The following is a 26,250-nucleotide window of genomic DNA, read 5'->3' as shown; positions in this document are numbered from 1 at the left end:
TGATCTCTTTAGTAGTCTGTTGGCGCCCTCTCCTGGAGGAATAGTTTGCTTGCTCTTGGACATTCTAAAAGAGAGGTCATGATAGACATTGAGCTTCTGAGCTCAATTGGGGACAGTCATGGGTGATGAATGTTTGCAACCTACTGCGAAGCCTCATACCGCAATATAAGGAACGTCAAATACTAAGAAAGGGCGGCCTATGAAAGAATTACTACTTTCAATAAGTACACTTAAACGGCTAATTGGGAATAGAAAAACTGTAAAAAGCCCTCTGAGAAAGCCCCCCTCTAACCTTTGATAGTAAGCTTTTCTGTAGTCTGCCTGTTGATGTATTTTCCGTTTGAACTGTGCACAACATGAAGAGACGGAACACTGGCGGCTTGTCACAATGCCCCCCGATGACATCACAATAGCGCTGCTGCCTAGAAAACAAGCTGCGCAGAAGAAGTTGTTCTTTGGGTGGGAGGGTGGGCTAGTGGAAGGAGGGGGCAATCTCTTTTTTTCCCGGGTGGTAGGGGGATGACAGGAGAAGGGAAGCGGGTGGTGAGAAAGGTACAGAGGGCAGGGTTTGGGGGCTGGGAAGGAAAGGGAAAAGATTAGGGTTTGGGGATGATGAAAGGGCTTTCTACGGGTAAGGATGGCAAAGGGTGGCAGTGACGGAAAGTCAGGCAACCTGTCCTGTCCGTCTTTTTGTATCGTGAATTGGAAAGACTGCAAGGGGGAGGGGAGTTGCTTGCGCCCTAAAGGAGGAGTTATTCAGATTCATTGCAGTGGGCGGCGGCTGCAAAACGCACCATTCTTCTTGTTTTGGCTCTGCAAAGCAGCCTTTTCAAGGGTTGGCTTGGGTGACAAAATGTCTTGTGTAGGCGTGGGTTTGTCTCCCTCTCGCTCTCTCTCCCTAAGATGTGTCCGGCATAGGCCAGGGTGCCACTCGAGGCCCAAACCAATTCTGGTTATCGCTTCTCGGCCTTTTGGCTAAGATCAAGTGTAGTATCTGTTCTTATCAGTTTAATATCTGATACGTCCCCTATCTGGGGACCATATATTAAATGGATTTTTAGAACAGGGAGATGGAAAAAGAGCTTGCTCTGTCCACTCCACGCATTGACCTGGTATTGCAGTACCTCCAGGAACGGTGCACCCCTTCTTAACCCAGTTTCCAAAAGCAGAACTCAATTCACCTGATTCATATTAGCCCGATTTAATGAATTGGAAGAAAGCATACGTCTTCATATGCACCTCAATTTGGCCCATTCACTTTTCACACTTCCTCCTTTTGTTTTTTATCTTTCACACTTTTGACTTTCTTTATTCATCCAAATAGCAAACTCATCACCACTCAACCTGACCAACTCGGCTATGTCCCCGTGCTGCAGTTCTCTGTCTTATCTAGATCATTTGCAATTGAATGGAATAGATCCCTTTTGGACAAAGTGGATTCACCTGCTGCTGCAGTGACCACAGGTGTGATAACATCTAGAATTGGCATCTGGTGCGATCTCTCCACTTCCACTCCAAAGAAAGTTACCTGTTTATTCCTATCATGCATTGGTTTTTGGGGTTTTCTTTGAGTAATGATGATCTCTTTAGTAGTCTGTTGGCGCCCTCTCCTGGAGGAATAGTTTGCTTGCTCTTGGACATTCTAAAAGAGAGGTCATGATAGACATTGAGCTTCTGAGCTCAATTGGGGACAGTCATGGGTGATGAATGTTTGCAACCTACTGCGAAGCCTCATACCGCAATATAAGGAACGTCAAATACTAAGAAAGGGCGGCCTATGAAAGAATTACTACTTTCAATAAGTACACTTAAACGGCTAATTGGGAATAGAAAAACTGTAAAAAGCCCTCTGAGAAAGCCCCCCTCTAACCTTTGATAGTAAGCTTTTCTGTAGTCTGCCTGTTGATGTATTTTCCGTTTGAACTGTGCACAACATGAAGAGACGGAACACTGGCGGCTTGTCACAATGCCCCCCGATGACATCACAATAGCGCTGCTGCCTAGAAAACAAGCTGCGCAGAAGAAGTTGTTCTTTGGGTGGGAGGGTGGGCTAGTGGAAGGAGGGGGCAATCTCTTTTTTTCCCGGGTGGTAGGGGGATGACAGGAGAAGGGAAGCGGGTGGTGAGAAAGGTACAGAGGGCAGGGTTTGGGGGCTGGGAAGGAAAGGGAAAAGATTAGGGTTTGGGGATGATGAAAGGGCTTTCTACGGGTAAGGATGGCAAAGGGTGGCAGTGACGGAAAGTCAGGCAACCTGTCCTGTCCGTCTTTTTGTATCGTGAATTGGAAAGACTGCAAGGGGGAGGGGAGTTGCTTGCGCCCTAAAGGAGGAGTTATTCAGATTCATTGCAGTGGGCGGCGGCTGCAAAACGCACCATTCTTCTTGTTTTGGCTCTGCAAAGCAGCCTTTTCAAGGGTTGGCTTGGGTGACAAAATGTCTTGTGTAGGCGTGGGTTTGTCTCCCTCTCGCTCTCTCTCCCTAAGATGTGTCCGGCATAGGCCAGGGTGCCACTCGAGGCCCAAACCAATTCTGGTTATCGCTTCTCGGCCTTTTGGCTAAGATCAAGTGTAGTATCTGTTCTTATCAGTTTAATATCTGATACGTCCCCTATCTGGGGACCATATATTAAATGGATTTTTAGAACAGGGAGATGGAAAAAGAGCTTGCTCTGTCCACTCCACGCATTGACCTGGTATTGCAGTACCTCCAGGAACGGTGCACCCCTTCTTAACCCAGTTTCCAAAAGCAGAACTCAATTCACCTGATTCATATTAGCCCGATTTAATGAATTGGAAGAAAGCATACGTCTTCATATGCACCTCAATTTGGCCCATTCACTTTTCACACTTCCTCCTTTTGTTTTTTATCTTTCACACTTTTGACTTTCTTTATTCATCCAAATAGCAAACTCATCACCACTCAACCTGACCAACTCGGCTATGTCCCCGTGCTGCAGTTCTCTGTCTTATCTAGATCATTTGCAATTGAATGGAATAGATCCCTTTTGGACAAAGTGGATTCACCTGCTGCTGCAGTGACCACAGGTGTGATAACATCTAGAATTGGCATCTGGTGCGATCTCTCCGCTTCCACTCCAAAGAAAGTTACCTGTTTATTCCTATCATGCATTGGTTTTTGGGGTTTTCTTTGAGTAATGATGATCTCTTTAGTAGTCTGTTGGCGCCCTCTCCTGGAGGAATAGTTTGCTTGCTCTTGGACATTCTAAAAGAGAGGTCATGATAGACATTGAGCTTCTGAGCTCAATTGGGGACAGTCATGGGTGATGAATGTTTGCAACCTACTGCGAAGCCTCATACCGCAATATAAGGAACGTCAAATACTAAGAAAGGGCGGCCTATGAAAGAATTACTACTTTCAATAAGTACACTTAAACGGCTAATTGGGAATAGAAAAACTGTAAAAAGCCCTCTGAGAAAGCCCCCCTCTAACCTTTGATAGTAAGCTTTTCTGTAGTCTGCCTGTTGATGTATTTTCCGTTTGAACTGTGCACAACATGAAGAGACGGAACACTGGCGGCTTGTCACAATGCCCCCCGATGACATCACAATAGCGCTGCTGCCTAGAAAACAAGCTGCGCAGAAGAAGTTGTTCTTTGGGTGGGAGGGTGGGCTAGTGGAAGGAGGGGGCAATCTCTTTTTTTCCCGGGTGGTAGGGGGATGACAGGAGAAGGGAAGCGGGTGGTGAGAAAGGTACAGAGGGCAGGGTTTGGGGGCTGGGAAGGAAAGGGAAAAGATTAGGGTTTGGGGATGATGAAAGGGCTTTCTACGGGTAAGGATGGCAAAGGGTGGCAGTGACGGAAAGTCAGGCAACCTGTCCTGTCCGTCTTTTTGTATCGTGAATTGGAAAGACTGCAAGGGGGAGGGGAGTTGCTTGCGCCCTAAAGGAGGAGTTATTCAGATTCATTGCAGTGGGCGGCGGCTGAAAAACGCACCATTCTTCTTGTTTTGGCTCTGCAAAGCAGCCTTTTCAAGGGTTGGCTTGGGTGACAAAATGTCTTGTGTAGGCGTGGGTTTGTCTCCCTCTCGCTCTCTCTCCCTAAGATGTGTCCGGCATAGGCCAGGGTGCCACTCGAGGCCCAAACCAATTCTGGTTATCGCTTCTCGGCCTTTTGGCTAAGATCAAGTGTAGTATCTGTTCTTATCAGTTTAATATCTGATACGTCCCCTATCTGGGGACCATATATTAAATGGATTTTTAGAACAGGGAGATGGAAAAAGAGCTTGCTCTGTCCACTCCACGCATTGACCTGGTATTGCAGTACCTCCAGGAACGGTGCACCCCTTCTTAACCCAGTTTCCAAAAGCAGAACTCAATTCACCTGATTCATATTAGCCTGATTTAATGAATTGGAAGAAAGCATACGTCTTCATATGCACCTCAATTTGGCCCATTCACTTTTCACACTTCCTCCTTTTGTTTTTTATCTTTCACACTTTTGACTTTCTTTATTCATCCAAATAGCAAACTCATCACCACTCAACCTGACCAACTCGGCTATGTCCCCGTGCTGCAGTTCTCTGTCTTATCTAGATCATTTGCAATTGAATGGAATAGATCCCTTTTGGACAAAGTGGATTCACCTGCTGCTGCAGTGACCACAGGTGTGATAACATCTAGAATTGGCATCTGGTGCGATCTCTCCGCTTCCACTCCAAAGAAAGTTACCTGTTTATTCCTATCATGCATTGGTTTTTGGGGTTTTCTTTGAGTAATGATGATCTCTTTAGTAGTCTGTTGGCGCCCTCTCCTGGAGGAATAGTTTGCTTGCTCTTGGACATTCTAAAAGAGAGGTCATGATAGACATTGAGCTTCTGAGCTCAATTGGGGACAGTCATGGGTGATGAATGTTTGCAACCTACTGCGAAGCCTCATACCGCAATATAAGGAACGTCAAATACTAAGAAAGGGCGGCCTATGAAAGAATTACTACTTTCAATAAGTACACTTAAACGGCTAATTGGGAATAGAAAAACTGTAAAAAGCCCTCTGAGAAAGCCCCCCTCTAACCTTTGATAGTAAGCTTTTCTGTAGTCTGCCTGTTGATGTATTTTCCGTTTGAACTGTGCACAACATGAAGAGACGGAACACTGGCGGCTTGTCACAATGCCCCCCGATGACATCACAATAGCGCTGCTGCCTAGAAAACAAGCTGCGCAGAAGAAGTTGTTCTTTGGGTGGGAGGGTGGGCTAGTGGAAGGAGGGGGCAATCTCTTTTTTTCCCGGGTGGTAGGGGGATGACAGGAGAAGGGAAGCGGGTGGTGAGAAAGGTACAGAGGGCAGGGTTTGGGGGCTGGGAAGGAAAGGGAAAAGATTAGGGTTTGGGGATGATGAAAGGGCTTTCTACGGGTAAGGATGGCAAAGGGTGGCAGTGACGGAAAGTCAGGCAACCTGTCCTGTCCGTCTTTTTGTATCGTGAATTGGAAAGACTGCAAGGGGGAGGGGAGTTGCTTGCGCCCTAAAGGAGGAGTTATTCAGATTCATTGCAGTGGGCGGCGGCTGCAAAACGCACCATTCTTCTTGTTTTGGCTCTGCAAAGCAGCCTTTTCAAGGGTTGGCTTGGGTGACAAAATGTCTTGTGTAGGCGTGGGTTTGTCTCCCTCTCGCTCTCTCTCCCTAAGATGTGTCCGGCATAGGCCAGGGTGCCACTCGAGGCCCAAACCAATTCTGGTTATCGCTTCTCGGCCTTTTGGCTAAGATCAAGTGTAGTATCTGTTCTTATCAGTTTAATATCTGATACGTCCCCTATCTGGGGACCATATATTAAATGGATTTTTAGAACAGGGAGATGGAAAAAGAGCTTGCTCTGTCCACTCCACGCATTGACCTGGTATTGCAGTACCTCCAGGAACGGTGCACCCCTTCTTAACCCAGTTTCCAAAAGCAGAACTCAATTCACCTGATTCATATTAGCCCGATTTAATGAATTGGAAGAAAGCATACGTCTTCATATGCACCTCAATTTGGCCCATTCACTTTTCACACTTCCTCCTTTTGTTTTTTATCTTTCACACTTTTGACTTTCTTTATTCATCCAAATAGCAAACTCATCACCACTCAACCTGACCAACTCGGCTATGTCCCCGTGCTGCAGTTCTCTGTCTTATCTAGATCATTTGCAATTGAATGGAATAGATCCCTTTTGGACAAAGTGGATTCACCTGCTGCTGCAGTGACCACAGGTGTGATAACATCTAGAATTGGCATCTGGTGCGATCTCTCCGCTTCCACTCCAAAGAAAGTTACCTGTTTATTCCTATCATGCATTGGTTTTTGGGGTTTTCTTTGAGTAATGATGATCTCTTTAGTAGTCTGTTGGCGCCCTCTCCTGGAGGAATAGTTTGCTTGCTCTTGGACATTCTAAAAGAGAGGTCATGATAGACATTGAGCTTCTGAGCTCAATTGGGGACAGTCATGGGTGATGAATGTTTGCAACCTACTGCGAAGCCTCATACCGCAATATAAGGAACGTCAAATACTAAGAAAGGGCGGCCTATGAAAGAATTACTACTTTCAATAAGTACACTTAAACGGCTAATTGGGAATAGAAAAACTGTAAAAAGCCCTCTGAGAAAGCCCCCCTCTAACCTTTGATAGTAAGCTTTTCTGTAGTCTGCCTGTTGATGTATTTTCCGTTTGAACTGTGCACAACATGAAGAGACGGAACACTGGCGGCTTGTCACAATGCCCCCCGATGACATCACAATAGCGCTGCTGCCTAGAAAACAAGCTGCGCAGAAGAAGTTGTTCTTTGGGTGGGAGGGTGGGCTAGTGGAAGGAGGGGGCAATCTCTTTTTTTCCCGGGTGGTAGGGGGATGACAGGAGAAGGGAAGCGGGTGGTGAGAAAGGTACAGAGGGCAGGGTTTGGGGGCTGGGAAGGAAAGGGAAAAGATTAGGGTTTGGGGATGATGAAAGGGCTTTCTACGGGTAAGGATGGCAAAGGGTGGCAGTGACGGAAAGTCAGGCAACCTGTCCTGTCCGTCTTTTTGTATCGTGAATTGGAAAGACTGCAAGGGGGAGGGGAGTTGCTTGCGCCCTAAAGGAGGAGTTATTCAGATTCATTGCAGTGGGCGGCGGCTGCAAAACGCACCATTCTTCTTGTTTTGGCTCTGCAAAGCAGCCTTTTCAAGGGTTGGCTTGGGTGACAAAATGTCTTGTGTAGGCGTGGGTTTGTCTCCCTCTCGCTCTCTCTCCCTAAGATGTGTCCGGCATAGGCCAGGGTGCCACTCGAGGCCCAAACCAATTCTGGTTATCGCTTCTCGGCCTTTTGGCTAAGATCAAGTGTAGTATCTGTTCTTATCAGTTTAATATCTGATACGTCCCCTATCTGGGGACCATATATTAAATGGATTTTTAGAACAGGGAGATGGAAAAAGAGCTTGCTCTGTCCACTCCACGCATTGACCTGGTATTGCAGTACCTCCAGGAACGGTGCACCCCTTCTTAACCCAGTTTCCAAAAGCAGAACTCAATTCACCTGATTCATATTAGCCCGATTTAATGAATTGGAAGAAAGCATACGTCTTCATATGCACCTCAATTTGGCCCATTCACTTTTCACACTTCCTCCTTTTGTTTTTTATCTTTCACACTTTTGACTTTCTTTATTCATCCAAATAGCAAACTCATCACCACTCAACCTGACCAACTCGGCTATGTCCCCGTGCTGCAGTTCTCTGTCTTATCTAGATCATTTGCAATTGAATGGAATAGATCCCTTTTGGACAAAGTGGATTCACCTGCTGCTGCAGTGACCACAGGTGTGATAACATCTAGAATTGGCATCTGGTGCGATCTCTCCGCTTCCACTCCAAAGAAAGTTACCTGTTTATTCCTATCATGCATTGGTTTTTGGGGTTTTCTTTGAGTAATGATGATCTCTTTAGTAGTCTGTTGGCGCCCTCTCCTGGAGGAATAGTTTGCTTGCTCTTGGACATTCTAAAAGAGAGGTCATGATAGACATTGAGCTTCTGAGCTCAATTGGGGACAGTCATGGGTGATGAATGTTTGCAACCTACTGCGAAGCCTCATACCGCAATATAAGGAACGTCAAATACTAAGAAAGGGCGGCCTATGAAAGAATTACTACTTTCAATAAGTACACTTAAACGGCTAATTGGGAATAGAAAAACTGTAAAAAGCCCTCTGAGAAAGCCCCCCTCTAACCTTTGATAGTAAGCTTTTCTGTAGTCTGCCTGTTGATGTATTTTCCGTTTGAACTGTGCACAACATGAAGAGACGGAACACTGGCGGCTTGTCACAATGCCCCCCGATGACATCACAATAGCGCTGCTGCCTAGAAAACAAGCTGCGCAGAAGAAGTTGTTCTTTGGGTGGGAGGGTGGGCTAGTGGAAGGAGGGGGCAATCTCTTTTTTTCCCGGGTGGTAGGGGGATGACAGGAGAAGGGAAGCGGGTGGTGAGAAAGGTACAGAGGGCAGGGTTTGGGGGCTGGGAAGGAAAGGGAAAAGATTAGGGTTTGGGGATGATGAAAGGGCTTTCTACGGGTAAGGATGGCAAAGGGTGGCAGTGACGGAAAGTCAGGCAACCTGTCCTGTCCGTCTTTTTGTATCGTGAATTGGAAAGACTGCAAGGGGGAGGGGAGTTGCTTGCGCCCTAAAGGAGGAGTTATTCAGATTCATTGCAGTGGGCGGCGGCTGCAAAACGCACCATTCTTCTTGTTTTGGCTCTGCAAAGCAGCCTTTTCAAGGGTTGGCTTGGGTGACAAAATGTCTTGTGTAGGCGTGGGTTTGTCTCCCTCTCGCTCTCTCTCCCTAAGATGTGTCCGGCATAGGCCAGGGTGCCACTCGAGGCCCAAACCAATTCTGGTTATCGCTTCTCGGCCTTTTGGCTAAGATCAAGTGTAGTATCTGTTCTTATCAGTTTAATATCTGATACGTCCCCTATCTGGGGACCATATATTAAATGGATTTTTAGAACAGGGAGATGGAAAAAGAGCTTGCTCTGTCCACTCCACGCATTGACCTGGTATTGCAGTACCTCCAGGAACGGTGCACCCCTTCTTAACCCAGTTTCCAAAAGCAGAACTCAATTCACCTGATTCATATTAGCCCGATTTAATGAATTGGAAGAAAGCATACGTCTTCATATGCACCTCAATTTGGCCCATTCACTTTTCACACTTCCTCCTTTTGTTTTTTATCTTTCACACTTTTGACTTTCTTTATTCATCCAAATAGCAAACTCATCACCACTCAACCTGACCAACTCGGCTATGTCCCCGTGCTGCAGTTCTCTGTCTTATCTAGATCATTTGCAATTGAATGGAATAGATCCCTTTTGGACAAAGTGGATTCACCTGCTGCTGCAGTGACCACAGGTGTGATAACATCTAGAATTGGCATCTGGTGCGATCTCTCCGCTTCCACTCCAAAGAAAGTTACCTGTTTATTCCTATCATGCATTGGTTTTTGGGGTTTTCTTTGAGTAATGATGATCTCTTTAGTAGTCTGTTGGCGCCCTCTCCTGGAGGAATAGTTTGCTTGCTCTTGGACATTCTAAAAGAGAGGTCATGATAGACATTGAGCTTCTGAGCTCAATTGGGGACAGTCATGGGTGATGAATGTTTGCAACCTACTGCGAAGCCTCATACCGCAATATAAGGAACGTCAAATACTAAGAAAGGGCGGCCTATGAAAGAATTACTACTTTCAATAAGTACACTTAAACGGCTAATTGGGAATAGAAAAACTGTAAAAAGCCCTCTGAGAAAGCCCCCCTCTAACCTTTGATAGTAAGCTTTTCTGTAGTCTGCCTGTTGATGTATTTTCCGTTTGAACTGTGCACAACATGAAGAGACGGAACACTGGCGGCTTGTCACAATGCCCCCCGATGACATCACAATAGCGCTGCTGCCTAGAAAACAAGCTGCGCAGAAGAAGTTGTTCTTTGGGTGGGAGGGTGGGCTAGTGGAAGGAGGGGGCAATCTCTTTTTTTCCCGGGTGGTAGGGGGATGACAGGAGAAGGGAAGCGGGTGGTGAGAAAGGTACAGAGGGCAGGGTTTGGGGGCTGGGAAGGAAAGGGAAAAGATTAGGGTTTGGGGATGATGAAAGGGCTTTCTACGGGTAAGGATGGCAAAGGGTGGCAGTGACGGAAAGTCAGGCAACCTGTCCTGTCCGTCTTTTTGTATCGTGAATTGGAAAGACTGCAAGGGGGAGGGGAGTTGCTTGCGCCCTAAAGGAGGAGTTATTCAGATTCATTGCAGTGGGCGGCGGCTGCAAAACGCACCATTCTTCTTGTTTTGGCTCTGCAAAGCAGCCTTTTCAAGGGTTGGCTTGGGTGACAAAATGTCTTGTGTAGGCGTGGGTTTGTCTCCCTCTCGCTCTCTCTCCCTAAGATGTGTCCGGCATAGGCCAGGGTGCCACTCGAGGCCCAAACCAATTCTGGTTATCGCTTCTCGGCCTTTTGGCTAAGATCAAGTGTAGTATCTGTTCTTATCAGTTTAATATCTGATACGTCCCCTATCTGGGGACCATATATTAAATGGATTTTTAGAACAGGGAGATGGAAAAAGAGCTTGCTCTGTCCACTCCACGCATTGACCTGGTATTGCAGTACCTCCAGGAACGGTGCACCCCTTCTTAACCCAGTTTCCAAAAGCAGAACTCAATTCACCTGATTCATATTAGCCCGATTTAATGAATTGGAAGAAAGCATACGTCTTCATATGCACCTCAATTTGGCCCATTCACTTTTCACACTTCCTCCTTTTGTTTTTTATCTTTCACACTTTTGACTTTCTTTATTCATCCAAATAGCAAACTCATCACCACTCAACCTGACCAACTCGGCTATGTCCCCGTGCTGCAGTTCTCTGTCTTATCTAGATCATTTGCAATTGAATGGAATAGATCCCTTTTGGACAAAGTGGATTCACCTGCTGCTGCAGTGACCACAGGTGTGATAACATCTAGAATTGGCATCTGGTGCGATCTCTCCGCTTCCACTCCAAAGAAAGTTACCTGTTTATTCCTATCATGCATTGGTTTTTGGGGTTTTCTTTGAGTAATGATGATCTCTTTAGTAGTCTGTTGGCGCCCTCTCCTGGAGGAATAGTTTGCTTGCTCTTGGACATTCTAAAAGAGAGGTCATGATAGACATTGAGCTTCTGAGCTCAATTGGGGACAGTCATGGGTGATGAATGTTTGCAACCTACTGCGAAGCCTCATACCGCAATATAAGGAACGTCAAATACTAAGAAAGGGCGGCCTATGAAAGAATTACTACTTTCAATAAGTACACTTAAACGGCTAATTGGGAATAGAAAAACTGTAAAAAGCCCTCTGAGAAAGCCCCCCTCTAACCTTTGATAGTAAGCTTTTCTGTAGTCTGCCTGTTGATGTATTTTCCGTTTGAACTGTGCACAACATGAAGAGACGGAACACTGGCGGCTTGTCACAATGCCCCCCGATGACATCACAATAGCGCTGCTGCCTAGAAAACAAGCTGCGCAGAAGAAGTTGTTCTTTGGGTGGGAGGGTGGGCTAGTGGAAGGAGGGGGCAATCTCTTTTTTTCCCGGGTGGTAGGGGGATGACAGGAGAAGGGAAGCGGGTGGTGAGAAAGGTACAGAGGGCAGGGTTTGGGGGCTGGGAAGGAAAGGGAAAAGATTAGGGTTTGGGGATGATGAAAGGGCTTTCTACGGGTAAGGATGGCAAAGGGTGGCAGTGACGGAAAGTCAGGCAACCTGTCCTGTCCGTCTTTTTGTATCGTGAATTGGAAAGACTGCAAGGGGGAGGGGAGTTGCTTGCGCCCTAAAGGAGGAGTTATTCAGATTCATTGCAGTGGGCGGCGGCTGCAAAACGCACCATTCTTCTTGTTTTGGCTCTGCAAAGCAGCCTTTTCAAGGGTTGGCTTGGGTGACAAAATGTCTTGTGTAGGCGTGGGTTTGTCTCCCTCTCGCTCTCTCTCCCTAAGATGTGTCCGGCATAGGCCAGGGTGCCACTCGAGGCCCAAACCAATTCTGGTTATCGCTTCTCGGCCTTTTGGCTAAGATCAAGTGTAGTATCTGTTCTTATCAGTTTAATATCTGATACGTCCCCTATCTGGGGACCATATATTAAATGGATTTTTAGAACAGGGAGATGGAAAAAGAGCTTGCTCTGTCCACTCCACGCATTGACCTGGTATTGCAGTACCTCCAGGAACGGTGCACCCCTTCTTAACCCAGTTTCCAAAAGCAGAACTCAATTCACCTGATTCATATTAGCCCGATTTAATGAATTGGAAGAAAGCATACGTCTTCATATGCACCTCAATTTGGCCCATTCACTTTTCACACTTCCTCCTTTTGTTTTTTATCTTTCACACTTTTGACTTTCTTTATTCATCCAAATAGCAAACTCATCACCACTCAACCTGACCAACTCGGCTATGTCCCCGTGCTGCAGTTCTCTGTCTTATCTAGATCATTTGCAATTGAATGGAATAGATCCCTTTTGGACAAAGTGGATTCACCTGCTGCTGCAGTGACCACAGGTGTGATAACATCTAGAATTGGCATCTGGTGCGATCTCTCCGCTTCCACTCCAAAGAAAGTTACCTGTTTATTCCTATCATGCATTGGTTTTTGGGGTTTTCTTTGAGTAATGATGATCTCTTTAGTAGTCTGTTGGCGCCCTCTCCTGGAGGAATAGTTTGCTTGCTCTTGGACATTCTAAAAGAGAGGTCATGATAGACATTGAGCTTCTGAGCTCAATTGGGGACAGTCATGGGTGATGAATGTTTGCAACCTACTGCGAAGCCTCATACCGCAATATAAGGAACGTCAAATACTAAGAAAGGGCGGCCTATGAAAGAATTACTACTTTCAATAAGTACACTTAAACGGCTAATTGGGAATAGAAAAACTGTAAAAAGCCCTCTGAGAAAGCCCCCCTCTAACCTTTGATAGTAAGCTTTTCTGTAGTCTGCCTGTTGATGTATTTTCCGTTTGAACTGTGCACAACATGAAGAGACGGAACACTGGCGGCTTGTCACAATGCCCCCCGATGACATCACAATAGCGCTGCTGCCTAGAAAACAAGCTGCGCAGAAGAAGTTGTTCTTTGGGTGGGAGGGTGGGCTAGTGGAAGGAGGGGGCAATCTCTTTTTTTCCCGGGTGGTAGGGGGATGACAGGAGAAGGGAAGCGGGTGGTGAGAAAGGTACAGAGGGCAGGGTTTGGGGGCTGGGAAGGAAAGGGAAAAGATTAGGGTTTGGGGATGATGAAAGGGCTTTCTACGGGTAAGGATGGCAAAGGGTGGCAGTGACGGAAAGTCAGGCAACCTGTCCTGTCCGTCTTTTTGTATCGTGAATTGGAAAGACTGCAAGGGGGAGGGGAGTTGCTTGCGCCCTAAAGGAGGAGTTATTCAGATTCATTGCAGTGGGCGGCGGCTGCAAAACGCACCATTCTTCTTGTTTTGGCTCTGCAAAGCAGCCTTTTCAAGGGTTGGCTTGGGTGACAAAATGTCTTGTGTAGGCGTGGGTTTGTCTCCCTCTCGCTCTCTCTCCTTAAGATGTGTCCGGCATAGGCCAGGGTGCCACTCGAGGCCCAAACCAATTCTGGTTATCGCTTCTCGGCCTTTTGGCTAAGATCAAGTGTAGTATCTGTTCTTATCAGTTTAATATCTGATACGTCCCCTATCTGGGGACCATATATTAAATGGATTTTTAGAACAGGGAGATGGAAAAAGAGCTTGCTCTGTCCACTCCACGCATTGACCTGGTATTGCAGTACCTCCAGGAACGGTGCACCCCTTCTTAACCCAGTTTCCAAAAGCAGAACTCAATTCACCTGATTCATATTAGCCCGATTTAATGAATTGGAAGAAAGCATACGTCTTCATATGCACCTCAATTTGGCCCATTCACTTTTCACACTTCCTCCTTTTGTTTTTTATCTTTCACACTTTTGACTTTCTTTATTCATCCAAATAGCAAACTCATCACCACTCAACCTGACCAACTCGGCTATGTCCCCGTGCTGCAGTTCTCTGTCTTATCTAGATCATTTGCAATTGAATGGAATAGATCCCTTTTGGACAAAGTGGATTCACCTGCTGCTGCAGTGACCACAGGTGTGATAACATCTAGAATTGGCATCTGGTGCGATCTCTCCGCTTCCACTCCAAAGAAAGTTACCTGTTTATTCCTATCATGCATTGGTTTTTGGGGTTTTCTTTGAGTAATGATGATCTCTTTAGTAGTCTGTTGGCGCCCTCTCCTGGAGGAATAGTTTGCTTGCTCTTGGACATTCTAAAAGAGAGGTCATGATAGACATTGAGCTTCTGAGCTCAATTGGGGACAGTCATGGGTGATGAATGTTTGCAACCTACTGCGAAGCCTCATACCGCAATATAAGGAACGTCAAATACTAAGAAAGGGCGGCCTATGAAAGAATTACTACTTTCAATAAGTACACTTAAACGGCTAATTGGGAATAGAAAAACTGTAAAAAGCCCTCTGAGAAAGCCCCCCTCTAACCTTTGATAGTAAGCTTTTCTGTAGTCTGCCTGTTGATGTATTTTCCGTTTGAACTGTGCACAACATGAAGAGACGGAACACTGGCGGCTTGTCACAATGCCCCCCGATGACATCACAATAGCGCTGCTGCCTAGAAAACAAGCTGCGCAGAAGAAGTTGTTCTTTGGGTGGGAGGGTGGGCTAGTGGAAGGAGGGGGCAATCTCTTTTTTTCCCGGGTGGTAGGGGGATGACAGGAGAAGGGAAGCGGGTGGTGAGAAAGGTACAGAGGGCAGGGTTTGGGGGCTGGGAAGGAAAGGGAAAAGATTAGGGTTTGGGGATGATGAAAGGGCTTTCTACGGGTAAGGATGGCAAAGGGTGGCAGTGACGGAAAGTCAGGCAACCTGTCCTGTCCGTCTTTTTGTATCGTGAATTGGAAAGACTGCAAGGGGGAGGGGAGTTGCTTGCGCCCTAAAGGAGGAGTTATTCAGATTCATTGCAGTGGGCGGCGGCTGCAAAACGCACCATTCTTCTTGTTTTGGCTCTGCAAAGCAGCCTTTTCAAGGGTTGGCTTGGGTGACAAAATGTCTTGTGTAGGCGTGGGTTTGTCTCCCTCTCGCTCTCTCTCCCTAAGATGTGTCCGGCATAGGCCAGGGTGCCACTCGAGGCCCAAACCAATTCTGGTTATCGCTTCTCGGCCTTTTGGCTAAGATCAAGTGTAGTATCTGTTCTTATCAGTTTAATATCTGATACGTCCCCTATCTGGGGACCATATATTAAATGGATTTTTAGAACAGGGAGATGGAAAAAGAGCTTGCTCTGTCCACTCCACGCATTGACCTGGTATTGCAGTACCTCCAGGAACGGTGCACCCCTTCTTAACCCAGTTTCCAAAAGCAGAACTCAATTCACCTGATTCATATTAGCCCGATTTAATGAATTGGAAGAAAGCATACGTCTTCATATGCACCTCAATTTGGCCCATTCACTTTTCACACTTCCTCCTTTTGTTTTTTATCTTTCACACTTTTGACTTTCTTTATTCATCCAAATAGCAAACTCATCACCACTCAACCTGACCAACTCGGCTATGTCCCCGTGCTGCAGTTCTCTGTCTTATCTAGATCATTTGCAATTGAATGGAATAGATCCCTTTTGGACAAAGTGGATTCACCTGCTGCTGCAGTGACCACAGGTGTGATAACATCTAGAATTGGCATCTGGTGCGATCTCTCCGCTTCCACTCCAAAGAAAGTTACCTGTTTATTCCTATCATGCATTGGTTTTTGGGGTTTTCTTTGAGTAATGATGATCTCTTTAGTAGTCTGTTGGCGCCCTCTCCTGGAGGAATAGTTTGCTTGCTCTTGGACATTCTAAAAGAGAGGTCATGATAGACATTGAGCTTCTGAGCTCAATTGGGGACAGTCATGGGTGATGAATGTTTGCAACCTACTGCGAAGCCTCATACCGCAATATAAGGAACGTCAAATACTAAGAAAGGGCGGCCTATGAAAGAATTACTACTTTCAATAAGTACACTTAAACGGCTAATTGGGAATAGAAAAACTGTAAAAAGCCCTCTGAGAAAGCCCCCCTCTAACCTTTGATAGTAAGCTTTTCTGTAGTCTGCCTGTTGATGTATTTTCCGTTTGAACTGTGCACAACATGAAGAGACGGAACACTGGCGGCTTGTCACAATGCCCCCCGATGACATCACAATAGCGCTGCTGCCTAGAAAACAAGCTGCGCAGAAGAAGTTGTTCTTTGGGTGGGAGGGTGGGCTAGTGGAAGGAGGGGGCAATCTCTTTTTTTCCCGGGTGGTAGGGGGATGACAGGAGAAGGGAAGCGGGTGGTGAGAAAGGTACAGAGGGCAGGGTTTGGGGGCTGGGAAGGAAAGGGAAAAGATTAGGGTTTGGGGATGATGAAAGGGCTTTCTACGGGTAAGGATGGCAAAGGGTGGCAGTGACGGAAAGTCAGGCAACCTGTCCTGTCCGTCTTTTTGTATCGTGAATTGGAAAGACTGCAAGGGGGAGGGGAGTTGCTTGCGCCCTAAAGGAGGAGTTATTCAGATTCATTGCAGTGGGCGGCGGCTGCAAAACGCACCATTCTTCTTGTTTTGGCTCTGCAAAGCAGCCTTTTCAAGGGTTGGCTTGGGTGACAAAATGTCTTGTGTAGGCGTGGGTTTGTCTCCCTCTCGCTCTCTCTCCCTAAGATGTGTCCGGCATAGGCCAGGGTGCCACTCGAGGCCCAAACCAATTCTGGTTATCGCTTCTCGGCCTTTTGGCTAAGATCAAGTGTAGTATCTGTTCTTATCAGTTTAATATCTGATACGTCCCCTATCTGGGGACCATATATTAAATGGATTTTTAGAACAGGGAGATGGAAAAAGAGCTTGCTCTGTCCACTCCACGCATTGACCTGGTATTGCAGTACCTCCAGGAACGGTGCACCCCTTCTTAACCCAGTTTCCAAAAGCAGAACTCAATTCACCTGATTCATATTAGCCCGATTTAATGAATTGGAAGAAAGCATACGTCTTCATATGCACCTCAATTTGGCCCATTCACTTTTCACACTTCCTCCTTTTGTTTTTTATCTTTCACACTTTTGACTTTCTTTATTCATCCAAATAGCAAACTCATCACCACTCAACCTGACCAACTCGGCTATGTCCCCGTGCTGCAGTTCTCTGTCTTATCTAGATCATTTGCAATTGAATGGAATAGATCCCTTTTGGACAAAGTGGATTCACCTGCTGCTGCAGTGACCACAGGTGTGATAACATCTAGAATTGGCATCTGGTGCGATCTCTCCGCTTCCACTCCAAAGAAAGTTACCTGTTTATTCCTATCATGCATTGGTTTTTGGGGTTTTCTTTGAGTAATGATGATCTCTTTAGTAGTCTGTTGGCGCCCTCTCCTGGAGGAATAGTTTGCTTGCTCTTGGACATTCTAAAAGAGAGGTCATGATAGACATTGAGCTTCTGAGCTCAATTGGGGACAGTCATGGGTGATGAATGTTTGCAACCTACTGCGAAGCCTCATACCGCAATATAAGGAACGTCAAATACTAAGAAAGGGCGGCCTATGAAAGAATTACTACTTTCAATAAGTACACTTAAACGGCTAATTGGGAATAGAAAAACTGTAAAAAGCCCTCTGAGAAAGCCCCCCTCTAACCTTTGATAGTAAGCTTTTCTGTAGTCTGCCTGTTGATGTATTTTCCGTTTGAACTGTGCACAACATGAAGAGACGGAACACTGGCGGCTTGTCACAATGCCCCCCGATGACATCACAATAGCGCTGCTGCCTAGAAAACAAGCTGCGCAGAAGAAGTTGTTCTTTGGGTGGGAGGGTGGGCTAGTGGAAGGAGGGGGCAATCTCTTTTTTTCCCGGGTGGTAGGGGGATGACAGGAGAAGGGAAGCGGGTGGTGAGAAAGGTACAGAGGGCAGGGTTTGGGGGCTGGGAAGGAAAGGGAAAAGATTAGGGTTTGGGGATGATGAAAGGGCTTTCTACGGGTAAGGATGGCAAAGGGTGGCAGTGACGGAAAGTCAGGCAACCTGTCCTGTCCGTCTTTTTGTATCGTGAATTGGAAAGACTGCAAGGGGGAGGGGAGTTGCTTGCGCCCTAAAGGAGGAGTTATTCAGATTCATTGCAGTGGGCGGCGGCTGCAAAACGCACCATTCTTCTTGTTTTGGCTCTGCAAAGCAGCCTTTTCAAGGGTTGGCTTGGGTGACAAAATGTCTTGTGTAGGCGTGGGTTTGTCTCCCTCTCGCTCTCTCTCCCTAAGATGTGTCCGGCATAGGCCAGGGTGCCACTCGAGGCCCAAACCAATTCTGGTTATCGCTTCTCGGCCTTTTGGCTAAGATCAAGTGTAGTATCGTTCGAAAAGGTGGTTTAAGGCTCCGGCCACCTTAGTACAATGATGCAATGCACACTGGAAGGTTGCGCTTGTTAGTACTTTGGGAGGATAGTATATCCATCTAGAGGAAACCATGGCCCTACCAGGATCGAGGCTATTAGACTGAGTAAGTGTGGGGGTTATGGTGCAATGTGCCCCAGGAATGGACACCCTGGAGGGAGTCTGAACTTGCTAGGTTGGGACCCTGGTAAGCCTCAGACTCTGTCGCACGCCGCGCCTTGCCTATTCATACTTTCCAAGCATATTGCCCTATCCCGGCCTTCTGGCTAAGAAGGGAAATTTTTATAATCCCGGTCGGAGGTCCGGTCAGCTTTGGGCTGAGAAACCAACACCCGGTTGGAGGTCCGGGTCAGCTTTGGCTGAGAAACCAACACCCGGTTGGAGGTCCGGTTAGCCTTGGGCTGAGAAACCAACACCCGGTTGGAGGTCCGGTCAGCCTTGGGCTGAGAAACCAACACCCGGTTGGAGGTCCGGTTAGCCTTGGGCTGAGAAACCAACACCGGTTGACGGTCCGGGCAGTCTCGGCTGCGAAACCAACGACTAGTAGCTCCCTACTCCACTTGGGTAAGATGCCTCGGTGGACGCTGGGAGCAACAACAAGGCTCAACCAGGCTTCGGCTTGGGGGAGCACCGAAGATCCCTGACCCTCGCTGTGGCCTTCTGGCTCGGAGGGACGGGGTTGATTTTTGGGGATCCTCTTCTCACGGAGGGGTCCACACGAATCCTAGCCTTTGCACTGTTTTTGGTGTGACTTCGGTCATGCATTTTTGCGGTGCTTTGGAAAGCTTCATTAAATAAAAAAAAAAAATCTGTTCTTATCAGTTTAATATCTGATACGTCCCCTATCTGGGGACCATATATTAAATGGATTTTTAGAACAGGGAGATGGAAAAAGAGCTTGCTCTGTCCACTCCACGCATTGACCTGGTATTGCAGTACCTCCAGGAACGGTGCACCCCTTCTTAACCCAGTTTCCAAAAGCAGAACTCAATTCACCTGATTCATATTAGCCCGATTTAATGAATTGGAAGAAAGCATACGTCTTCATATGCACCTCAATTTGGCCCATTCACTTTTCACACTTCCTCCTTTTGTTTTTTATCTTTCACACTTTTGACTTTCTTTATTCATCCAAATAGCAAACTCATCACCACTCAACCTGACCAACTCGGCTATGTCCCCGTGCTGCAGTTCTCTGTCTTATCTAGATCATTTGCAATTGAATGGAATAGATCCCTTTTGGACAAAGTGGATTCACCTGCTGCTGCAGTGACCACAGGTGTGATAACATCTAGAATTGGCATCTGGTGCGATCTCTCCGCTTCCACTCCAAAGAAAGTTACCTGTTTATTCCTATCATGCATTGGTTTTTGGGGTTTTCTTTGAGTAATGATGATCTCTTTAGTAGTCTGTTGGCGCCCTCTCCTGGAGGAATAGTTTGCTTGCTCTTGGACATTCTAAAAGAGAGGTCATGATAGACATTGAGCTTCTGAGCTCAATTGGGGACAGTCATGGGTGATGAATGTTTGCAACCTACTGCGAAGCCTCATACCGCAATATAAGGAACGTCAAATACTAAGAAAGGGCGGCCTATGAAAGAATTACTACTTTCAATAAGTACACTTAAACGGCTAATTGGGAATAGAAAAACTGTAAAAAGCCCTCTGAGAAAGCCCCCCTCTAACCTTTGATAGTAAGCTTTTCTGTAGTCTGCCTGTTGATGTATTTTCCGTTTGAACTGTGCACAACATGAAGAGACGGAACACTGGCGGCTTGTCACAATGCCCCCCGATGACATCACAATAGCGCTGCTGCCTAGAAAACAAGCTGCGCAGAAGAAGTTGTTCTTTGGGTGGGAGGGTGGGCTAGTGGAAGGAGGGGGCAATCTCTTTTTTTCCCGGGTGGTAGGGGGATGACAGGAGAAGGGAAGCGGGTGGTGAGAAAGGTACAGAGGGCAGGGTTTGGGGGCTGGGAAGGAAAGGGAAAAGATTAGGGTTTGGGGATGATGAAAGGGCTTTCTACGGGTAAGGATGGCAAAGGGTGGCAGTGACGGAAAGTCAGGCAACCTGTCCTGTCCGTCTTTTTGTATCGTGAATTGGAAAGACTGCAAGGGGGAGGGGAGTTGCTTGCGCCCTAAAGGAGGAGTTATTCAGATTCATTGCAGTGGGCGGCGGCTGCAAAACGCACCATTCTTCTTGTTTTGGCTCTGCAAAGCAGCCTTTTCAAGGGTTGGCTTGGGTGACAAAATGTCTTGTGTAGGCGTGGGTTTGTCTCCCTCTCGCTCTCTCTCCCTAAGATGTGTCCGGCATAGGCCAGGGTGCCACTCGAGGCCCAAACCAATTCTGGTTATCGCTTCTCGGCCTTTTGGCTAAGATCAAGTGTAGTATCTGTTCTTATCAGTTTAATATCTGATACGTCCCCTATCTGGGGACCATATATTAAATGGATTTTTAGAACAGGGAGATGGAAAAAGAGCTTGCTCTGTCCACTCCACGCATTGACCTGGTATTGCAGTACCTCCAGGAACGGTGCACCCCTTCTTAACCCAGTTTCCAAAAGCAGAACTCAATTCACCTGATTCATATTAGCCCGATTTAATGAATTGGAAGAAAGCATACGTCTTCATATGCACCTCAATTTGGCCCATTCACTTTTCACACTTCCTCCTTTTGTTTTTTATCTTTCACACTTTTGACTTTCTTTATTCATCCAAATAGCAAACTCATCACCACTCAACCTGACCAACTCGGCTATGTCCCCGTGCTGCAGTTCTCTGTCTTATCTAGATCATTTGCAATTGAATGGAATAGATCCCTTTTGGACAAAGTGGATTCACCTGCTGCTGCAGTGACCACAGGTGTGATAACATCTAGAATTGGCATCTGGTGCGATCTCTCCGCTTCCACTCCAAAGAAAGTTACCTGTTTATTCCTATCATGCATTGGTTTTTGGGGTTTTCTTTGAGTAATGATGATCTCTTTAGTAGTCTGTTGGCGCCCTCTCCTGGAGGAATAGTTTGCTTGCTCTTGGACATTCTAAAAGAGAGGTCATGATAGACATTGAGCTTCTGAGCTCAATTGGGGACAGTCATGGGTGATGAATGTTTGCAACCTACTGCGAAGCCTCATACCGCAATATAAGGAACGTCAAATACTAAGAAAGGGCGGCCTATGAAAGAATTACTACTTTCAATAAGTACACTTAAACGGCTAATTGGGAATAGAAAAACTGTAAAAAGCCCTCTGAGAAAGCCCCCCTCTAACCTTTGATAGTAAGCTTTTCTGTAGTCTGCCTGTTGATGTATTTTCCGTTTGAACTGTGCACAACATGAAGAGACGGAACACTGGCGGCTTGTCACAATGCCCCCCGATGACATCACAATAGCGCTGCTGCCTAGAAAACAAGCTGCGCAGAAGAAGTTGTTCTTTGGGTGGGAGGGTGGGCTAGTGGAAGGAGGGGGCAATCTCTTTTTTTCCCGGGTGGTAGGGGGATGACAGGAGAAGGGAAGCGGGTGGTGAGAAAGGTACAGAGGGCAGGGTTTGGGGGCTGGGAAGGAAAGGGAAAAGATTAGGGTTTGGGGATGATGAAAGGGCTTTCTACGGGTAAGGATGGCAAAGGGTGGCAGTGACGGAAAGTCAGGCAACCTGTCCTGTCCGTCTTTTTGTATCGTGAATTGGAAAGACTGCAAGGGGGAGGGGAGTTGCTTGCGCCCTAAAGGAGGAGTTATTCAGATTCATTGCAGTGGGCGGCGGCTGCAAAACGCACCATTCTTCTTGTTTTGGCTCTGCAAAGCAGCCTTTTCAAGGGTTGGCTTGGGTGACAAAATGTCTTGTGTAGGCGTGGGTTTGTCTCCCTCTCGCTCTCTCTCCCTAAGATGTGTCCGGCATAGGCCAGGGTGCCACTCGAGGCCCAAACCAATTCTGGTTATCGCTTCTCGGCCTTTTGGCTAAGATCAAGTGTAGTATCTGTTCTTATCAGTTTAATATCTGATACGTCCCCTATCTGGGGACCATATATTAAATGGATTTTTAGAACAGGGAGATGGAAAAAGAGCTTGCTCTGTCCACTCCACGCATTGACCTGGTATTGCAGTACCTCCAGGAACGGTGCACCCCTTCTTAACCCAGTTTCCAAAAGCAGAACTCAATTCACCTGATTCATATTAGCCCGATTTAATGAATTGGAAGAAAGCATACGTCTTCATATGCACCTCAATTTGGCCCATTCACTTTTCACACTTCCTCCTTTTGTTTTTTATCTTTCACACTTTTGACTTTCTTTATTCATCCAAATAGCAAACTCATCACCACTCAACCTGACCAACTCGGCTATGTCCCCGTGCTGCAGTTCTCTGTCTTATCTAGATCATTTGCAATTGAATGGAATAGATCCCTTTTGGACAAAGTGGATTCACCTGCTGCTGCAGTGACCACAGGTGTGATAACATCTAGAATTGGCATCTGGTGCGATCTCTCCGCTTCCACTCCAAAGAAAGTTACCTGTTTATTCCTATCATGCATTGGTTTTTGGGGTTTTCTTTGAGTAATGATGATCTCTTTAGTAGTCTGTTGGCGCCCTCTCCTGGAGGAATAGTTTGCTTGCTCTTGGACATTCTAAAAGAGAGGTCATGATAGACATTGAGCTTCTGAGCTCAATTGGGGACAGTCATGGGTGATGAATGTTTGCAACCTACTGCGAAGCCTCATACCGCAATATAAGGAACGTCAAATACTAAGAAAGGGCGGCCTATGAAAGAATTACTACTTTCAATAAGTACACTTAAACGGCTAATTGGGAATAGAAAAACTGTAAAAAGCCCTCTGAGAAAGCCCCCCTCTAACCTTTGATAGTAAGCTTTTCTGTAGTCTGCCTGTTGATGTATTTTCCGTTTGAACTGTGCACAACATGAAGAGACGGAACACTGGCGGCTTGTCACAATGCCCCCCGATGACATCACAATAGCGCTGCTGCCTAGAAAACAAGCTGCGCAGAAGAAGTTGTTCTTTGGGTGGGAGGGTGGGCTAGTGGAAGGAGGGGGCAATCTCTTTTTTTCCCGGGTGGTAGGGGGATGACAGGAGAAGGGAAGCGGGTGGTGAGAAAGGTACAGAGGGCAGGGTTTGGGGGCTGGGAAGGAAAGGGAAAAGATTAGGGTTTGGGGATGATGAAAGGGCTTTCTACGGGTAAGGATGGCAAAGGGTGGCAGTGACGGAAAGTCAGGCAACCTGTCCTGTCCGTCTTTTTGTATCGTGAATTGGAAAGACTGCAAGGGGGAGGGGAGTTGCTTGCGCCCTAAAGGAGGAGTTATTCAGATTCATTGCAGTGGGCGGCGGCTGCAAAACGCACCATTCTTCTTGTTTTGGCTCTGCAAAGCAGCCTTTTCAAGGGTTGGCTTGGGTGACAAAATGTCTTGTGTAGGCGTGGGTTTGTCTCCCTCTCGCTCTCTCTCCCTAAGATGTGTCCGGCATAGGCCAGGGTGCCACTCGAGGCCCAAACCAATTCTGGTTATCGCTTCTCGGCCTTTTGGCTAAGATCAAGTGTAGTATCTGTTCTTATCAGTTTAATATCTGATACGTCCCCTATCTGGGGACCATATATTAAATGGATTTTTAGAACAGGGAGATGGAAAAAGAGCTTGCTCTGTCCACTCCACGCATTGACCTGGTATTGCAGTACCTCCAGGAACGGTGCACCCCTTCTTAACCCAGTTTCCAAAAGCAGAACTCAATTCACCTGATTCATATTAGCCCGATTTAATGAATTGGAAGAAAGCATACGTCTTCATATGCACCTCAATTTGGCCCATTCACTTTTCACACTTCCTCCTTTTGTTTTTTATCTTTCACACTTTTGACTTTCTTTATTCATCCAAATAGCAAACTCATCACCACTCAACCTGACCAACTCGGCTATGTCCCCGTGCTGCAGTTCTCTGTCTTATCTAGATCATTTGCAATTGAATGGAATAGATCCCTTTTGGACAAAGTGGATTCACCTGCTGCTGCAGTGACCACAGGTGTGATAACATCTAGAATTGGCATCTGGTGCGATCTCTCCGCTTCCACTCCAAAGAAAGTTACCTGTTTATTCCTATCATGCATTGGTTTTTGGGGTTTTCTTTGAGTAATGATGATCTCTTTAGTAGTCTGTTGGCGCCCTCTCCTGGAGGAATAGTTTGCTTGCTCTTGGACATTCTAAAAGAGAGGTCATGATAGACATTGAGCTTCTGAGCTCAATTGGGGACAGTCATGGGTGATGAATGTTTGCAACCTACTGCGAAGCCTCATACCGCAATATAAGGAACGTCAAATACTAAGAAAGGGCGGCCTATGAAAGAATTACTACTTTCAATAAGTACACTTAAACGGCTAATTGGGAATAGAAAAACTGTAAAAAGCCCTCTGAGAAAGCCCCCCTCTAACCTTTGATAGTAAGCTTTTCTGTAGTCTGCCTGTTGATGTATTTTCCGTTTGAACTGTGCACAACATGAAGAGACGGAACACTGGCGGCTTGTCACAATGCCCCCCGATGACATCACAATAGCGCTGCTGCCTAGAAAACAAGCTGCGCAGAAGAAGTTGTTCTTTGGGTGGGAGGGTGGGCTAGTGGAAGGAGGGGGCAATCTCTTTTTTTCCCGGGTGGTAGGGGGATGACAGGAGAAGGGAAGCGGGTGGTGAGAAAGGTACAGAGGGCAGGGTTTGGGGGCTGGGAAGGAAAGGGAAAAGATTAGGGTTTGGGGATGATGAAAGGGCTTTCTACGGGTAAGGATGGCAAAGGGTGGCAGTGACGGAAAGTCAGGCAACCTGTCCTGTCCGTCTTTTTGTATCGTGAATTGGAAAGACTGCAAGGGGGAGGGGAGTTGCTTGCGCCCTAAAGGAGGAGTTATTCAGATTCATTGCAGTGGGCGGCGGCTGCAAAACGCACCATTCTTCTTGTTTTGGCTCTGCAAAGCAGCCTTTTCAAGGGTTGGCTTGGGTGACAAAATGTCTTGTGTAGGCGTGGGTTTGTCTCCCTCTCGCTCTCTCTCCCTAAGATGTGTCCGGCATAGGCCAGGGTGCCACTCGAGGCCCAAACCAATTCTGGTTATCGCTTCTCGGCCTTTTGGCTAAGATCAAGTGTAGTATCTGTTCTTATCAGTTTAATATCTGATACGTCCCCTATCTGGGGACCATATATTAAATGGATTTTTAGAACAGGGAGATGGAAAAAGAGCTTGCTCTGTCCACTCCACGCATTGACCTGGTATTGCAGTACCTCCAGGAACGGTGCACCCCTTCTTAACCCAGTTTCCAAAAGCAGAACTCAATTCACCTGATTCATATTAGCCCGATTTAATGAATTGGAAGAAAGCATACGTCTTCATATGCACCTCAATTTGGCCCATTCACTTTTCACACTTCCTCCTTTTGTTTTTTATCTTTCACACTTTTGACTTTCTTTATTCATCCAAATAGCAAACTCATCACCACTCAACCTGACCAACTCGGCTATGTCCCCGTGCTGCAGTTCTCTGTCTTATCTAGATCATTTGCAATTGAATGGAATAGATCCCTTTTGGACAAAGTGGATTCACCTGCTGCTGCAGTGACCACAGGTGTGATAACATCTAGAATTGGCATCTGGTGCGATCTCTCCGCTTCCACTCCAAAGAAAGTTACCTGTTTATTCCTATCATGCATTGGTTTTTGGGGTTTTCTTTGAGTAATGATGATCTCTTTAGTAGTCTGTTGGCGCCCTCTCCTGGAGGAATAGTTTGCTTGCTCTTGGACATTCTAAAAGAGAGGTCATGATAGACATTGAGCTTCTGAGCTCAATTGGGGACAGTCATGGGTGATGAATGTTTGCAACCTACTGCGAAGC

At 46.6% G+C, this 26,250-nt stretch overlaps 15 non-coding genes and 2 pseudogenes across 15 annotated transcripts; all 17 read left to right on the top strand.

The window, feature by feature from the left end:
* Window positions 1–955: 955 nt before the first annotated feature.
* Window positions 956–1,146, top strand: LOC142271663 (U2 spliceosomal RNA). The gene has a single exon (XR_012736678.1). It is a non-coding gene; the product is annotated as a U2 spliceosomal RNA (small nuclear RNA).
* Window positions 1,147–2,533: 1,387 nt separating this feature from the next.
* On the top strand, window positions 2,534–2,724 carry LOC142271660 (U2 spliceosomal RNA). The gene has a single exon (XR_012736676.1). It is a non-coding gene; the product is annotated as a U2 spliceosomal RNA (small nuclear RNA).
* A 1,387-nt stretch (window positions 2,725–4,111) lies between these two features.
* On the top strand, window positions 4,112–4,302 carry LOC142271659 (U2 spliceosomal RNA). The gene has a single exon (XR_012736675.1). It is a non-coding gene; the product is annotated as a U2 spliceosomal RNA (small nuclear RNA).
* Window positions 4,303–5,689: 1,387 nt separating this feature from the next.
* On the top strand, window positions 5,690–5,880 carry LOC142271658 (U2 spliceosomal RNA). The gene has a single exon (XR_012736674.1). It is a non-coding gene; the product is annotated as a U2 spliceosomal RNA (small nuclear RNA).
* Window positions 5,881–7,267: 1,387 nt separating this feature from the next.
* LOC142271657 (U2 spliceosomal RNA) lies at window positions 7,268–7,458 on the top strand. Its single transcript, XR_012736673.1, has one exon. It is a non-coding gene; the product is annotated as a U2 spliceosomal RNA (small nuclear RNA).
* A 1,387-nt stretch (window positions 7,459–8,845) lies between these two features.
* Window positions 8,846–9,036, top strand: LOC142271656 (U2 spliceosomal RNA). Its single transcript, XR_012736672.1, has one exon. It is a non-coding gene; the product is annotated as a U2 spliceosomal RNA (small nuclear RNA).
* Window positions 9,037–10,423: 1,387 nt separating this feature from the next.
* Window positions 10,424–10,614, top strand: LOC142271655 (U2 spliceosomal RNA). The gene has a single exon (XR_012736671.1). It is a non-coding gene; the product is annotated as a U2 spliceosomal RNA (small nuclear RNA).
* Window positions 10,615–12,001: 1,387 nt separating this feature from the next.
* LOC142271654 (U2 spliceosomal RNA) lies at window positions 12,002–12,192 on the top strand. Its single transcript, XR_012736670.1, has one exon. It is a non-coding gene; the product is annotated as a U2 spliceosomal RNA (small nuclear RNA).
* Window positions 12,193–13,579: 1,387 nt separating this feature from the next.
* Window positions 13,580–13,770, top strand: LOC142271653 (U2 spliceosomal RNA). The gene has a single exon (XR_012736669.1). It is a non-coding gene; the product is annotated as a U2 spliceosomal RNA (small nuclear RNA).
* A 1,387-nt stretch (window positions 13,771–15,157) lies between these two features.
* On the top strand, window positions 15,158–15,348 carry LOC142271652 (U2 spliceosomal RNA). The gene has a single exon (XR_012736668.1). It is a non-coding gene; the product is annotated as a U2 spliceosomal RNA (small nuclear RNA).
* Window positions 15,349–16,735: 1,387 nt separating this feature from the next.
* Window positions 16,736–16,926, top strand: LOC142271651 (U2 spliceosomal RNA). The gene has a single exon (XR_012736667.1). It is a non-coding gene; the product is annotated as a U2 spliceosomal RNA (small nuclear RNA).
* Window positions 16,927–18,313: 1,387 nt separating this feature from the next.
* Window positions 18,314–18,455, top strand: LOC142271637 (U2 spliceosomal RNA; annotated as a pseudogene).
* A 697-nt stretch (window positions 18,456–19,152) lies between these two features.
* LOC142271691 (U2 spliceosomal RNA) lies at window positions 19,153–19,354 on the top strand (annotated as a pseudogene).
* Window positions 19,355–20,741: 1,387 nt separating this feature from the next.
* Window positions 20,742–20,932, top strand: LOC142271648 (U2 spliceosomal RNA). Its single transcript, XR_012736665.1, has one exon. It is a non-coding gene; the product is annotated as a U2 spliceosomal RNA (small nuclear RNA).
* Window positions 20,933–22,319: 1,387 nt separating this feature from the next.
* Window positions 22,320–22,510, top strand: LOC142271647 (U2 spliceosomal RNA). The gene has a single exon (XR_012736664.1). It is a non-coding gene; the product is annotated as a U2 spliceosomal RNA (small nuclear RNA).
* Window positions 22,511–23,897: 1,387 nt separating this feature from the next.
* Window positions 23,898–24,088, top strand: LOC142271646 (U2 spliceosomal RNA). Its single transcript, XR_012736663.1, has one exon. It is a non-coding gene; the product is annotated as a U2 spliceosomal RNA (small nuclear RNA).
* A 1,387-nt stretch (window positions 24,089–25,475) lies between these two features.
* LOC142271645 (U2 spliceosomal RNA) lies at window positions 25,476–25,666 on the top strand. The gene has a single exon (XR_012736662.1). It is a non-coding gene; the product is annotated as a U2 spliceosomal RNA (small nuclear RNA).
* Window positions 25,667–26,250: the final 584 nt, after the last annotated feature.

Source organism: Anomaloglossus baeobatrachus, unplaced genomic scaffold (assembly GCF_048569485.1).
Source record: "Anomaloglossus baeobatrachus isolate aAnoBae1 unplaced genomic scaffold, aAnoBae1.hap1 Scaffold_3382, whole genome shotgun sequence".
Classification (NCBI taxonomy): domain Eukaryota; kingdom Metazoa; phylum Chordata; class Amphibia; order Anura; family Aromobatidae; genus Anomaloglossus; species Anomaloglossus baeobatrachus.
The sequence above is the reverse complement of the archived record's forward strand: the minus strand, read 5'-3'. Positions and strand labels throughout refer to the sequence as shown.